The sequence below is a fragment of the Cyprinus carpio genome, chromosome B3 (assembly GCF_018340385.1).
Source record: "Cyprinus carpio isolate SPL01 chromosome B3, ASM1834038v1, whole genome shotgun sequence".
Classification (NCBI taxonomy): domain Eukaryota; kingdom Metazoa; phylum Chordata; class Actinopteri; order Cypriniformes; family Cyprinidae; genus Cyprinus; species Cyprinus carpio.
The window spans coordinates 9,819,948-9,825,420 of NC_056599.1; the positions used below are offsets into that span (position 1 = coordinate 9,819,948).

Sequence of the window (5,473 nt, forward strand, 5' to 3'; positions counted from 1 at the left end):
TTTATTTTATTTCATTGTCAAATGTTTAGTAGAATATGGCACAGATTGTACTTAAACGTGTTCTTGTATTAGTTTATGTTTTTAATACATATGAACTAAAGTGTGCACTAAAGTCAAGTCCTTTTATGTAAAATTGCTCAGGTCAAGAGGCACTGTATTTTAATGTCAGTGTTGAGAGTACACAGATTTGCACTTTGAAGTGTTTTGTTCCATGCTTGCACTTAAAGATGAGGTCAGAGAAGTTTCTGTAATTTTTAATGTTAAAATGTTTACATTACCATTATTGTGTTACATTAACATTAAATTGATTACAGAAAAATTAGTTCACCCAATTGTTTGTAATAAACATTGGAATTGGAAACGAATACCTCTCTTTCCTTATTTATTAAAGTTATGGCAATGCTAACTAATTATTTCAAGTGATTGAAGAAATAATTTTTCTAAAATTAATGAGAGTAAATTAATTAAAAATCAAAAAGTTTAATTTTTTATTTTAAATGTTACTTATTTTAAACTAAGTACGATTTGGTTAATATGCTGCTCTTTGTCACAATGGTTAAACTCAAATGTTTGCTTAATCTTGTAGACTCTACTTGATTTTTTTTAGCATACCGTAAAATACATAATACTGATTTTTACCAACTCAAAATACCAAGAAGTTCACTAAACTTACAAAAAGTAGTTGGAAAATGTTGCCTTAATTTTTTTGAGTTGAATTTAAGTAACAGTTTTTACAGTGTAACAAGTACATCTTATTGAACATAATTTGAATGCCTTGGGCAGAATTCAAATGAGCCATTTTAATCTAGATTAATCTAGATTAATTCCAAGATTACAGTGAGATTAATCTAGATTAAAAAAATAATCTATGCCCACCACAAAGTCCCACAAGTCTTTGGAAGCTAGTCAGCAACAGCCGTGCTCGTGGAAAGTGACAGCTGAGGGGAGCATAGCAAATTACTGTAGGCTATAATGTTTCCAATAGCTTTTACAGTTCTAACATTACCCTGAGATATATGTTTACAGATTTTCGTGCCTGGTGTTTATGAATAAAGCTTTAGCCTATGTTAATAATGTTTATGAGTTTGGTCATTTAAGAACTGTTTTTTAATGCATTAAGCCACGTTAAACGTTTTCCTTGGGAGGAAAACGCTTAACGCGCAATTAAACACATTGCGTTCTAATTCTTGACTCACCTGCTTGTCTGTACATTATATGATTTATTAATGTGTTTACTAAATTTGGTCCTTTAAAAATTGTTAATGCATTAAGCCACATTAAGCATTTTAGAATGTCCCCTGGTGGTTGTGTGTGTGTGTGTGTGTGTGTGTGTGTGTGTGTGTGTGTAGTAGATAGTTTTCTTTGGGAGGAAATCGCTTCAAGTGAAACTTGCGCTTTGCCTTCATATTCTGAGCTCTTCTGCTTGTGTGTAAATAGTAGGCTATGCTTTATTAATAAGGTGCATGCTTTGCTTTTTTAATCACTGTCTTAATGCATTAAGCATTTTCAAATAGGCCTAATGGTTTTCATAGGGAGGAAAATGCTTAACTTGAGACTTCATGTTCATATTCCGGTCACATCTGCTTCCCAGTAGGCAACATTAATAAGGTGTATACCGAATTTGGCCATACTTTTACACCGTCTTCTTCCATTAAGCCTATGAAGGATATTGGTTTAGCGTGTAGAGTTCATATTCTCATCTGCTTTCCTGTATCTAACCTATACTTTATTAATACATTATATTAATAAATATACAGAGTTTAGGCTTTTAAATTTATACCATTGTCTTCGTCCATTGAGTCACGTATTTTCTTTATGTATTCGGTGGGGCACAAAACACTTAACGTGCAATTTAGCGCTATTTGCTTTCATATTCTGGCTTATTCTGCTTGTCTGTAAATAGTAGCCTATATGTTTATTATTAATAAATAGTGTCCTCCAGTGTAACTGTTGTAGTAGGATACATTAAGCCACGTTAAGCGTTTGTGAAACAGTCTGAGGCCACACCCCCGCACTAATGGTACAGCCCACAGCGCAAACTGTAAGATAAAAAATGGAAAAATAGAAAATGGTTTTGATTTTATTTATTCAAATGATCATTTCTGAAGTCACAATTTAACAAAAGTAAAATTGAAAAAATGAAAGAAAATGGCAATTGCTCATTTAATGTTTGGTTTCATTGTTTATTTTTTTTTGCATTTGCTCCATATGGTCTGAAAATTTAATTGTGAAGTGTTACATGGACCAAGTAATCCGGAAAAGTCAAATCTGTGAATATCTTGCCAACTTTACCGAACTACATCTCCAGTGGTTATGTGTGTGTATGGCAGACAGTTTTCTATGGGAAGAAATCGCTTTACGTGAAACATTGCTCGTTTATATTCTTACACTTAATGTGCAGTTTAGTGCAAACTGCCTTCATATTCTGGGCTAGCTTGTCTGTAAAGTGTGTCCTGCAGTGTCACTGTTTTAGTGTGATACATTAAGCCATGTTAAGCATTTGTGAAACAGTCCTCAGCCACACCCCTGCGCTAATGGTACAGCCCACAGCACAAATGGTAAGATAAAAAGAAAAACACATGGAAAAAATAGAAAATTGTTTACATTTTATTTACTCGAATGATCATTTCTGAAGTCACAATTTAGCAAAAGTAAAATTGAAAAAATGGCAATCATTTATTTATGAAGTAATTGGAAAAAAAAAAATGTTTGGTTTCATTTTTAACTTTTTCATTTGCTCCATATGGTCTGAAAATTGAATTGTGAAGCATTACACGGACCTTAAGCAGTCTATTTGTAATACTATCAGTCAAATGAAATCAGTACAACATTTAAAAAAAGTGCCTTGTTTTTCCATTGTTGGATGCAGAACCTACTTTTCCAAAATCTTTCAAAGTAAACAGTGTCACACAAGAGATTTTTATTTTTTATTTTTCCTGAACTAATGTACATGACTATATAACGTAAATTCAAGGCCCTTTGTTCGGCACACACTTCAGTATTTTGCTAAGGTTTTGGTTGGTTGAATAGAGCACAGTTCAGGTCACTTCTTATTCCAGTGCTGTTCAACACAAACACAGTCTTACACCCGCAATGTTTCTGATCTGTTCCTGTCCTGATATCAGTAACATTGAACTTCTCATACGGAGGAATCAGAACCTCTTTCTCACGAGGAAACCTAGAATATTTTGTAATATCAGCACCTTCACAAGTGTGGATTTCAAAACAAGATGAACTTTCAAATTCTTCTGCTATTCTATGATCAAGAGAGGAGGATGTAAATGAGCCAAAACGAACCTCTTTGTTCAGAACATCATTCTCAAATGTAACATTCGTACCACGAAAAGTATCAAAGCATCTATTTTGTGTTTTCTTCAGAATATGCAGTGCTTTTGTTAACAGAAAGTGAAGTGAATACCATTTGTATTTTATGACTGTGTAGTTTTGTTTGCCATAACGAGTGTCATTATTGAACTTAACATATATATTTAAATCTTTTTAAAATGTCAAAAAAATTGCGGGAGACTTTTTTTTTACCAATTTCCCAAACCTTTTTAAAATCAACTGAGTTATTGAGTTCCTTCTTCACCACTTTTTGTATATTTTTTTTTTTTTTTTTTTTTAATTTTTTTTTTTTTTTTTTTTTGTTTTTTTAGATTTATTTTTTTTTTTTTTTACCAATTTCCCAAACCTTTTTAAAATCAACTGAGTTATTGAGTTCCTTCTTCAGATATTCTGTCTTCACCTGCTTTGCCATTTTCTCTTTACAGCCATAATAAAGGTCATCAACTGAATTATTTGCCATATCCAGTGGAAATATCTGTCCTTCAACAGCAGCTCTGTGATCCTGCAGCAACAGGGATCATAATGATCAATCATCAGTATTCATGTCTGTAATATTCATACTAGAACGCAAGCTTACCTGTCCTAGAGCAGCTGAGATGAGAAGAAGAGCTTCAATAATCAGCAGCATCTTGATTCAATAAAATCCCTCAGATGATCTTGTAGATCTAGTGAAGAGCAGATACTGAAAGACAAGAAACACAACAGGGTTTCACAAATGATAAATATATGAATCCAATAGGAATTTTTGTGTTCTACATAACATTCATCACATAAGTAGAAATATGTGCATAGGTTTGCAATATAACCTTACTTTATCTCCAAACTTACCTGAAAGCAATGTTGTCTTTGTCAGATTCTGAGGGTTTTTTTCTGTTATTTTTCAGGAGCTCAGGAGTAACAATGTGAAAGTGAAGTACAGAAAAGTCATTTGTTCTCAGCCAGACGACCACGACTCAAAATCAACAGATGAGAAGGTTGAAGCTGCTTTTATATAGCTAAAAATGTGTGTGTGTTTTCTGAAATATAACAGCTAGTGAGTAAGTGTGATCTATCTATATTGCAGCACTTGTGAATGTCCATGTGGTTTCACACTAGACAAAGGCTAAAAAAAACATGTAAACACTCAAGTTTCACTTTGAACATTTCTGACTCAGTGAAAGATAGAAGATAAATAAATAAAATGATTCTCACCTGACAATTCCTGTCTCATCTTTTCTGTCCTTTTCTCAAAAAAACTAAACATTTAAAACAAAGGTTATCAACTAGTGATGCCGACTTTTTTTTTTTTTTTTTTTTTCAAAAAGTAATCAGTGACAAATCAAACTACTTTAGACTGCTGGTTAACATTAGGTCTTATATATCATGCTCATTCCGTTGTCTGTCAGAAAATATGTAAATGAGAACAGCTTTATTGGACAGTCGCCTATATATTATATTTAAATCTATGAGAGCTGGATTAGGAGAGATCAGATGTAAAGTGCCAATAGTTGGTGCATGACATCATAGTGACATGTAACAACTTTTGAGCAGGCTTTAGATACGTTCCATTGAAAATAACTGGCAACACTGTCTTAAACTCGCTGTCCAGAAGAGCTCCAATCCTAATCAAACACATCTGAACCATAGACTGTTAAGAAGGAAAAAAAAAAGATGGACGAGGCGTCTTCTATATATAATCATAGAAAAGCAACTGAACATGCATAAGTGTTATAAGAACTACCTAAAATAATTTAAAAAAAAAAATCTTTGTGGAAAAAAAATATTTGAAGTGTAATTTAAGTTGTTGTTTTTTTTTGTATTGTTTTTTTGGCTCACGTCCCAGTCAATTACATGGAGAGATGAAGGGAATATTATAACTCGTCTGAGAATAGGTCACACAGGATTTAAAGGAACATATCACTATTTTTGAAAATAGGCTCATTTTCCAACTCCCCTAGAGGTAAACAGTTGAGTTTTACCATTTTCGAATCCATTCAGCCGATCTCCGGGTCTGGTGGTAGCACTTTTAGCTTAGCTTAGCATAGATTCAATTCAATTCAAGTTTATTTGTATAGCGCTTTTTACGATACAAATCATTGCAAAGCAACTTTCCAGAAAATTACGTTTCTACAATATTTAGTAGTAGCTT

General features: G+C 32.8%; 1 pseudogene; it reads right to left on the minus strand.

Moving 5' to 3' along the window:
- Positions 1 to 2,605: 2,605 nt before the first annotated feature.
- Positions 2,606 to 4,373, minus strand: LOC109074132 (annotated as a pseudogene).
- Between the last annotated feature and the right edge of the window lie 1,100 nt (positions 4,374 to 5,473).